The sequence below is a fragment of the Xyrauchen texanus genome, chromosome 14, assembly GCF_025860055.1.
Source record: "Xyrauchen texanus isolate HMW12.3.18 chromosome 14, RBS_HiC_50CHRs, whole genome shotgun sequence".
Lineage (NCBI taxonomy): Eukaryota > Metazoa > Chordata > Actinopteri > Cypriniformes > Catostomidae > Xyrauchen > Xyrauchen texanus.
In genome coordinates this window covers 38,462,451-38,473,369 of record NC_068289.1, presented here as the reverse complement: position 1 = coordinate 38,473,369, position 10,919 = coordinate 38,462,451, and the positions used below count along the sequence as shown (strand labels likewise).

General features: G+C 39.6%; 1 protein-coding gene across 1 annotated transcript in view; it reads left to right on the top strand.

The window, feature by feature from the left end:
- The first annotated feature begins 306 nt into the window (after positions 1-306).
- The window catches only part of edar (ectodysplasin A receptor), a 57,630-nt gene continuing 47,017 nt past the window's right edge, over positions 307-10,919 (top strand). The window contains exon 1 of the mRNA XM_052143153.1: positions 307-467. The gene's annotated coding sequence lies outside the window, so the exon portion shown is untranslated. The remainder of the gene's footprint in view (positions 468-10,919) is intronic.

Genomic DNA, 10,919 nt, shown 5'->3' with positions numbered 1-10,919 from the left:
AAATGAGCTGGAACACCAAAAAATGCCCCTCCGGAAACTTGCAGTTTGATCTCACTTTGTAAATCTCTCACATCTTTAAATAAGCATTTATTCAACGTTGATGTACTGCTTGATTTATCTTCCTTATCTAACAGTTGTTTGGATTGTCTGCTGTTCCTCCAGACAGAGAGGTGGAGGTTGGCACCACTAGTGGGCAGAGTTGTCCTGCAGCATGGGACAGGCTGACTGTTACCTGTCTCAGGTTCATTCTCACAGAGTTTTGGGCGGAGAGCATCTCTCACTTCTGCTGTTCGAGGTGGAGTCAGACTGAAGGCGGCACGACACACTTTAAGAGGGCGACTGAGATTTCACAGTTCAATAATGATCTCATCTGTCCAGAGATCTGTTTAAAAGTGCATGTGTGAATTATAAAGCAGTTGTTATCCAGAAGAACTCGACTGCAGTGATCCAGTGCTCACCGTCTTCAGGTAAGGCGCTTCAGGAATGTTGCAGGGAAATTCCTGGTTCAATTAGACGCACACAGACCGATATAACACGCAAACATGTGTTTACACTGCATTCTAGGCTTGTTTTAACTGTACCGACGACTATGGCTGTCATATTTGCAGTATGTGTTCTAGTTGTATCTATATCTGTGCATGATTTTGCATATTTGCGCGTGCTCTGAAGGTGGTCCAAACAATGCCGCAAATAGTTTTCGTGAAGGATGCATGTGCGTATTCCGTTAACCGAGTCGCGCGCCGTTTCATATGGACAGTATTGCATGTTTAGGCTAAACTGGTGTGGGTAATATATTAAATGCTCTGGTATTATGCCGTGGTAATTGCTTGGCTGTCCCAAGCTGAGATGTGATGAGATGCGAGGGAAAGTCCTGCATGCGTATGAGACGTGCACATGCATGCACGCGCCTCTGATGTCTCTGCGACTTTGAAGTTCTGCGGAAAGAGGAAATAAATCCGCTTTGTAGCGATTGCGGATGTTTTGGGAAGATAGCTTGTTAAAAACCAATAAGTGAGAAGCAAATACTTCTACATGAATCGCAATGACATCTGTATGCTTGGATCATTCTGAAGTAGTTCGCCTATTTTATTTGATTTCTCTGTCATTGCATCTCCATGTGTTCTCCATGAAACTGTTATTAATTACAAAGTGAAATGACTGTTTTGGAAGACTGCACACTTTGTATGAACTCTGAAATGAAATGCACAATGTAGAACAGAATTGCCACACAATTAAAAAGGGGTTAAATGTCCCTACAGAACAGGCCAATATTAGTTCGTTTAAAGGGATTTCCAGGGTCACAAATGGTCTTTGGTTGTGGTTGTCATGTACGGTCATCCACATGCTCCAGGTTGGTTTATTAAATAATTGCAATGTATTAATTAACATATAACACGATTTCTTGGGTGCATTTCATGTTAATTGTTCATTGAATAGGAGTTGTTTTATCATTATCGACACAGATTCTACACAGAATTTTTAAATTCAAGATGCAATGTAGTAAAAACAAATCCTATTTTTCTAAAGGACTCGTTTTAATGTTCTGACTGTATCTTCGAGCACACCACTTGATTTAAATGTTTACAAATGTCAGTTTATTGATCAAACAGCAATCGAACAGAACATGTATTACACAGCGGTCTTGTGCATAAGTCTTTGAGATCCAGACTTTAAACCCCTTTATGTACTTGCTCTTATATTTACAGTGCAATGCCGTAAGTGTAGGTTAGGCCAGGGCTATTCAACTCAGGCGAGAGGGCCAGATGGATAAATCTCTGGGCATGCGGGACCTGCCAAAATATTTTGTTAACGGAAAGCTGCTATCAGATATTGTAGTGCAACCTCTAAAGATGTGGAGCACCTGCACAAGACACTGTAAAAACATAAGACATAATATCACATTTAATAGCGTTTATCTCATTCACATTTTCATTTTTAATCATGATCTTACAGGACAAGTGTACAGATGCATTTATTTATTTATTTATGAAGAGAACAGATGAACAACAGAGACACAAAGCAGATGAATGTTTCAGCGGAGGCGACTAAAACACGACATATGAACAACGCAATATTACAAAAAATAAATACGATTAAAATATGAACAGAACACATATAAATGAGCTGAACAGACTCAATGGACAACTCAAACCTTCCTCCTGGTCCGCATCGATTAATCTCGCCTGTGTGTAATCAAACGCATCAAGGGAGACTGATGCTGAGGCGATTGTCATTAGAGTTTGTGTCTTTCGGACAGACGACTTCTCGTGGCAGTTTTAATTTGGTTCTGGAGGCGTCAAGCGCCGCATCGCCCTCCATGTGACAAGAGTTGCAGAAAGCGCCACAGAGGGGCGTCACTAATAGTGATGAACGCAGAACTGTTTATCCACCTTTATCCTGAACGCAGAAGTGTTCCACGAATCATAAGGGAAGTCTGGTTTTGTTTGCTGTAAGTTTTTAATGTATAATGAGATGTTTAGCTTATTAAATGGCCAAATATAAAAACATGTGGCTTTAAAGTGCCAATACTTGACCGTCTTTTGACCACGCCACACCCGAGTGGTAGATGGCATGAAGCGAGGCTTGAGGTTTGTAATGTTGATATTGTGAACTACTTTGAGTTTTTATGAGTCAACAACTGCACACGTTAAGCCTGAATGCATTTATACTCCAACTTATAATGGTTGTTTCTCTCCATCTGGATTATCGGTCGACTGATAGTGGATTTTGCTGATACCGACAACTAAAGGCCGATAACAGATTAATCGTCCGATAGTTTTTAAATAAAATAAAACATCTTTCTTTACTATGCCGGGCAAAGTTTCCAAAATGAATAAAATCCCAGATGCAGTTTTTTAGTTCAACCAAAATCCCAATAATAAACAGAAAAAATGAAGGTTTTGTACGTAACGCTAGACTTTTAGGGTGTGTTCACACTTGTAGTTCGGTTCTCTTGGTTCTCTTGGTCCAGACCAAAACGAAAATGACACATTTATTCCTGGTTCATGTAGCGTTCACACTGGCATTTTAAACACCGAACCTAAAGATAAAAAACCAAAGGCATCAGGGAAAAGTCACGACCTGATTGGACAGATTTCATGACGTATATTTTGCGACGGAACTTACCGAACATCCAAAACAATGCTGCTGCTGCGCTCGTCATATTTATATATGTGTATATGGTGGTATCTTTACCAGCTGAGAACAAACGAAGAGCTCATAAAATGTGTGAAGGAGTCACAACAGCGGCAGGAATTCCTCACAAATTAAGATATGCTGCGAGGACCTCTGACGGCGGTTCCGACGCCTGTCCCGAACTGTAATGTAAAGCTCCTATGATGAGAAGAACCAGGTATGCTTGAGGTCAGAATTAGGCAAATTACTTCCTGTGTTTGGTCCGTTTAGACGTCTTTGTTCCATGTTGCGTTCATATATCAATCGAACCGCACCAGAGTTTGTTTGGAAGCAGAATGAGACCCACTATTCAGTCTCGGTCCGCTTGCTTCAGATGCAGCGTTCACACTTGTTCAAATGAACAGTCCAATTAGAGTTCGTTTTAATCCAACCAAACCTGCCATGTATGAACACCCCCTTAAAAAAAAAAACAAGTCCGAAATACACCAGAAACAAGAAATGATGAATAAACTATCGGTAACTATAGACATCGATTTTCGCAGATAACCGATAGTTCCAAAAAGCAAGTATCTGCACCAATTAATCGGTGTATCTCTACGCTCGTTTCGGTAGTTTTTACATTGTTTCTTATGGAGACTGAAACCAGAAAACCGTCATCGACGTAGAGAAGAATCTCTAATCGTCTGTACTGTTTTACCTGCTTCAATCGTGTCAGAATCTGTAGGAAATAAACAAGTTGTGCATCAATCGAAAGCATTTATTGAATCGTTTCAGGCCTAACACAACTCTGCACGCTAGACATTGTTAAAACATCCCACCAGATCTTCATCCACTTCAAACTTTACTGAACAGACACCGAAGCTTCACAGGACAGCAAAAGTGCAAATAGATCAAGCGTGTTTATTAGGAAATGGCGTCCACAGGCTTCTTTAGAGTCATGAGTTTGTCTGGTTCTATGTCGGAGAGAGAAGATCATGATTAACGCCTCTTGTTCAGGCTGTGGCCATACGCTTAAGCCCTAAAGTACACTTTATCCAGTGGCCAAAAGCATCAGCGCTTAGAACTGAATGATTGATGAAACTGTGTCTTTGTCACGTCGTCTGAGGCTTGTGAGAAATCAAAGGCTGAAGGTGGGACAGGTTGCAGTGCACATGAAAAGACACAAAGCTTCACCCACCTTGAGCTACTGGTGCACATCAAGTGTCTCTTTGCTTGGCTTTCATAGAAAATCTGACAGACTCTCTGTAATTAAAATCATCAAAAGGTGAAAAGCATTTGGGCTTCACAGCTAATCCAGGATGCAGACGCCACCCTCTTTTAGACACCACAAACCCCCCCGAGCTCTTCAACACCGGCCTTTGTGCTCGTGCAGAACCAACACCGCCACGGCACATCTTGTTGTCTTTATGAACTGTTTTGTACTTTGGAGCATCATTATACACCGTGCAATAGAGTTTAAAGTCAACACATGTGTTACAATAATCAAAGATGGTGTAATATACGTAAAAATCATTTTTTAGCCAGAGAATATTTAACCAATCCTTTACTGTCTGTTAAGCAAGCTTTAATGCAAATAGTTGATGGTTCAATGACACAACAGTTATTTTCTATTAAAAATACATTTAATATGTAATTCACACAAAACAATTACTTGAATACACCTCTTCTATGATTAGGGCTGTCGATTTAACACATTAATTCAGTGTGATTCATTTTATTAAAAGTAATGCATTAAAAAAATCAAGGCAATTAATCATGTCTCCGAACCGTAAAAGGAAGATTCATGAGCAATTCAAGTTTGTAGTACCACCTGTTTTCTCCAGGGGGCAGTAAGTGAATCTTCAGCTGTACAGGCAATGAGCAGCTCACACAGAGAGCAAACCACACTTACTGTAGGCCAATGATTGGCTTATGTTAAATAATATGCAAATTAACAATACACTGGATTCTAAAAACACTTTTTGTGGTGCTTAATGCTTAACTCCTCTGCCACAATAATGTAATGCATTATAATTATTTGAATAATATTTTATATATATATATATATATATTAGGGCTGTCGATTTAACATGTTAATTCAGTGCGATTAATTTTATTTAAAATAACACGTTCAAAACATTTACGCAATTAATGGCAATGCACCCGGACCATAATAAGGAAGATTCCTGAGGAATGCTTGTAGTACCACCTGTTTACTCCAGAGGGCAGTAAGTGAAACTTCAGCTGTATGAGCAACACACAGTTTATACAGTGAACAAACACTTCAGCAGAACAACACAAACATGTGTTACATTCCTGCATTCAAAACACTCGAAGGAGCACAAATGCGATCTAAGAGATCTCAAGATGTGTTTAAAGATTGAGTATTAAACTATATTTAACTCGACACAGTGACATAATATTGTATGTTTATGAAGCAACACACCCGAGACGCTACACAATGTCTGACGCAGGTGTACATTGACGGTCCTTAAACAAGCCCTCATAATAAATCTCTGATTGACAAATTCACTTGTGTAATGGATTACTGTGAACTGTGTGTCAATGATTGACTTATGATCAATAATATGATAATAATCAATACATTGTATTATAAAGCCGCTTTTTATATCGTCTTATCAATGATGAACTCTTCTGCTACAGGAATATAATGCATTTTATTTATCTGAATATTTTTTTATTTTATATATATATATCATTTTTAAATATTTAAAGATAACTATGTATAATTATATATTGAGTTATTGTTATATGAGGGGCTTTCTCAGCAAATAAATGCGATTAATTGCGATTAATGAATCGGGATATCAAGTAATAATTTGGTTACAAATTTTAATCGAATGACAGCCCTAATATATATATATATATATATATATATATATATATAAAATAATATTAATATATAATAACATTGTAATTATTTAAATATAACTCTTTATAATTATTTCATAATTATATATTGATTTATTGTTATTTTATGGGCTTTCTCAACAAATATTTATATATTTGATAAATTGCGATTGATTAATTAATCAGCACAGCATGTAATTATTTCAATTCAAATCATGTAAATCAATTGGTTCATAAAATTATTTTTATTTATTTTTTCTGGGGCTTAAAAGTCAAAAAATGTCTTAGTGGTGTAACTGTCCAGAGCAAGTAAATGTGTAATTAAAATATAAACACTTTTTGAAAAAATTTTTTTGGCATAATTAGTTTAGAATAATCTTCAGTCTTAGGCCTTGTGCACACTAATACGTTTAATTTGAAAAGCATCCTTTTCTCTCCGTTTTGGCCGTCCGTCCACACTGAGACGGCGTTTTTGTCCGTGAAAACTGAGCTTTTTGAAAACGCACTCCACAGTGGATACATTTGAAAACACTGTGTTGGTGTTGGAGTGCGGACTGGGATAACGGACGCTTTGGAAAAGGATGACGCATTTTTAGTCATGTGATCTATCCAACTAAACCAATCAAGATGGCGGCCCGTGTTATAGTGGCGCTGCTGTGCCTGATACTCGCTTTGATAGTGTTGTTAAAATATAAATGTCACTTTGTACAACCTTCACATTCCTTCAAAGCGAATATTGGATTGTAGATATTGAACATCTACATCAGTCGTTTGACATTTGTCTGTTTGATTCATCTCTTATATCATAACTTTGAAAGCTTGACATTTGAAAAAGCAGATTGTAGATTCCCAGCTTTCAAGTCTTTCCTTCTGGTGTCTGTACAGCAGGAAACGCGAGACTAAATCCGCTGTGTGCATGTCGGATCATATATTCGTTCTGTACCTTGAGGTGCTGTATGGCCCAATAGCAGCTTCTAAACTTGTCCTGATTTTGAATTCAACTTTTCACCCTGTACATCATGACTCGGAGGCAAAGATCTTAAAGAGTTTAGCTGGCGACAGAGCAGGATTCAACAACAACTGAACGGCTTCTTTAGCTTCTCCATAACTGAAATTCCATGATGAAACAGGACATTAACCTAAACATGTCTTTAAAAGACCGGAAATTCCTCACCAAAGTGGAGAAAACTATTGAAAGCAAGCAAGAACACCACTGAAGCCACATACAACACATTTGCCAAACATTAGGATAATCTTAACTTTAAATGTTATCTTGTGTAAAAGTGTGGAGTTGATTTATGTAGTTATGCAGTTACTAGCCAAGATAGATGGTTGTCTAGAAGTCTATAGGATCTTTGGGATATTTGATCATCCGCTACTGAAACAACCGTAAGTCCAATCCGCTTGAAAATATAAAGCCGCCCAAGTCTCAACAGGTCGAATGACTTTCCCAATTGTGGTGGATGTAGCTTGAAATCTCTTGGAGTTACAGGGATACATTTTTGTCTCAGTTTAGGGATTTTGACAAAAGAAACTACACTCAAACTTTTACATTGCGGTAAGGAGTTTCAATCCGACATGAACCTGCTTGTAAGGATTGGATTCGTCTTCATCCAGTGAAGAACATGAGCTTACTACAGAAGTCACAAGAGAAGACCCTGTTATAATGATTGTTTACACTGTCTGTCCTCAACCAAATGATCATCTTTACCTACAGTAAACAGATGCTCACAGCTAAGCTTGAGTGGTGGTGGCGTAGTGGACTAAAGCACATAACTGGTAATCAGAAGGTTGCTGGTTTGATCCCCACAGTCACCACCATTGTGTCCTTGAGTAAGACACTTAACTCCAGGTTGCTCCGGGGGGATTGTCCCTGTAATAAGTGCACTGTATAATACATTGGTACTCAGAAGGTTGCTGGTTCGATCCCCACAGTCACCACCATTGTGTCCTTGAGTAAGACACTTAACTCCAGGTTGCTCCGGGGGGATTGTCCCTGTAATAAGTGCTCTGTATAATACATTGGTAATCAGAAGGTTGCTGGTTTGATCCCCACAGTCACCACCATTGTGTCCTTGAGTAAGACACTTAACTCCAGGTTGCTCCGGGGGGATTGTCCCTGTAATAAGTGCACTGTAAGTCACTTTGGACAAAAGCATCTGCCAAATGCATACATGTTAATGTAAACAAAATGGACAAAAGTATCTTGTTTTATTGTACAGTTTGTTTAATTCACAGTGGAAATGAAAAACGGGGAAGTATACCATGTGAAGTCCCACTAGAGGTTGACCGATATACTGTATATTGGTTTTACTGATTAATCGGTGCTGATAGTTGCTTTTTGAAACAAAAACCTTTTCAAAATAAGAGTCCCATGCTTTTTTAAACTTAAAAGTCCCACGTCATGCACCAAATCTTCATTTATTCTGGTTATTATTGGGATTTTGATTGAACAATAAACCGCATCTGGGAATTTATTCATTATGCACTTTCTGTGTCTGCCATATCAAGGAAAGATTGAGACATTTTTTGACGTTATATAAAGTGATTTTAAAAACTATCAGGCAATGAATTGGTTATCAAGCTTTCCCACCACCGTAGTGATCAGTATCGGCAAAATCTACTATCGGTTCAATCTCCGCTACACGTGTTGGTCTCATTTCCTCACTGGTTTGTGCTTTTGGAAAAGCCATTTCCTTTTCTTCCAATAACAGAAAACAAAGATGTTCTTTCTCGTGTGTAGAGAATTAAAGACTCTGACGTGCAACAACAAGGTCTCTCTCTCAGCTAAATCAGAAAAGAGCTGTTTTTCTTTCTCTTCTTCCGCTTTGATATAAACAGCAGGAATGATAAGCCAGTTTACTTTGGTTCTAAGAGTTTGGGTTTCCCCCACAAACGCACATGACGCTCATTGTTGACATTAAAGCTCTTTGTATGTCTGTAATTGCTCACAATCAGGCCCACACAAAAATTACACAAGCAGAACTCCACAGAACCGGAACGGCTGCCGTTCACAAAGTTCTCTCACTCCTGGCATGAAGAATGTAGTACTCTCAGCTCTGTTAAGTGCTTTCCCCCATGTTTGAATACATTATGTAGACTGTTCTCCAACATCAGTGCAGAAATGTGTACTCTGCTTTACTAATAGAATTCACCATTGTTGCACTGGGCAGTCTGCACTGTTTGTAATCCATTAAACTCTGGTGCAGTTTTGTTTTCACACTCAAATACAAGAGCTCACCGTTCACACACACTGTGGAATAATAGCAAAATAAATGTGTCTTATTTATCAGTGGGAAAATAATTTTTTATTGTTTATTATACAACTAAATTGAATGAAATACCGTATAATGTAAAGTCATACACTATGAGGAGGTCTTGAGAAGGCATGGATGAGGCTCTTTGACTTCATGTCCCAGGTGAAGTGAATGTGTGAAGTTTCAGCATTTGTAATTGAATTGGACGGGCCATTACTGCAGTAATAATATCCTGAGCCTAACCCGTCCCCCAGGAACAGATATTTCAGGGCTGTTAATGATAAGAATAATGATACTCTGTGTATTTATCTTAGATTATGTGGTCGTTATAAGATGAATAACCTCGGGCGGCAAGTCTGCGGTCGTCTTTCAAACTGAGGCAAGCCCGGACGCGCCGTCCCAGTGCTTGTGTTTGGAGGGGAGCTGCTCTTCAAATGTCGCGCGGTGCATTCCAGCCCGGGAGAGGCAGAACGTGGCGCTCATAGAGAAAAGCGCTCGATCTGGAGTGCGGTGAAAGTGTTTCGGGCATGTGTGCTCGTTTTGTCAGATAATGAGCGGGGGGTGGCGGGGTGGGGGCTCAGTCATTTGGCAGTCAACGCATTTCCTGCAAAAATAAAGTTTTGTTCTTCAAGTGTTCTCTCCCTTCATCCTTTCTGATGAAACAGCACTGAGGGTTTGTAATAGACCAACATTTTGTTCTTTCCGAGTGTTTGTTTTTCTCAGAGTTTCGTGCATTGGAGAAAGGTGGCCCGATAAATGCCTGATTGGCTGGTTTTAGTGAATACAGACTGGCTTTCTTCAAATGTGAAGATGGTAAAATACTTTCTGGTTTCACAGCTTTATATCAGTTCTAATAAGCCAAAATATCTTAAACATTCTTAAAACAAGGTGCATTTACTTGAGAATCAAAATAAGTCTTTGAACACAAAGTTCATGCTTAGAAGAAAAAAATATTTGCTAATGATGTAATAAAAATAACGTTGTTTCCCCTTTAAATCAAGTTTCATTTTATCACCGCATTTGCATATAGTTTTCTCTTGATATGAGCATGAACGTTAGTACGTTTTGTTCGATATCTCTAAAAACAAGAAAACGGGGCAGATTCACAAAACAGTTCTGGCCCCGCCTGCTGGCAGGCTTTTCCCCGCCGCTTTTGGGCTGGGGAGGGGTACGAGGGGAGGGAAAAACTAAATAAAATAAAGAGGGAAAGGTGGAGCGACAGTGAGAGAGAGAGAAAAACTCCTCCGCTCCAGACGGCCGGCAGCGAGCCCCTCCTCCCCTCTTGGACGGGTCTGTTCCCCCACGTCCCAGCGGATGGCCGCGGCTGCTCCTTTGGGTGGATGGCAGTGGCGAGGACTCCACGACAGCGCATCCCTCCTCCCTCCCGGGCTTCGGCACCAATGTAACAGGGTTGAAATGGGAAAGGAGCAGGCGGGTACCGGCTGAACAATCAAAGTCATATTTTAATAGGAACTTAAACAAGGACACAAAACACGGCAGCTGCGTGTCTCTCTCTCTCCAGAACTGCCACGTCCCGCTGGACTTATCCCTCTCCTCGGCTGATTAGCCCGATTGGGGGCGGGGCATGCATAGCCTCGGCCCCGCCCTCCTCCTCGTCACAATAAACAAGAGCTGTAATGAAACCGAACTTTAGTGTATCGTTTATTACGTTATTAT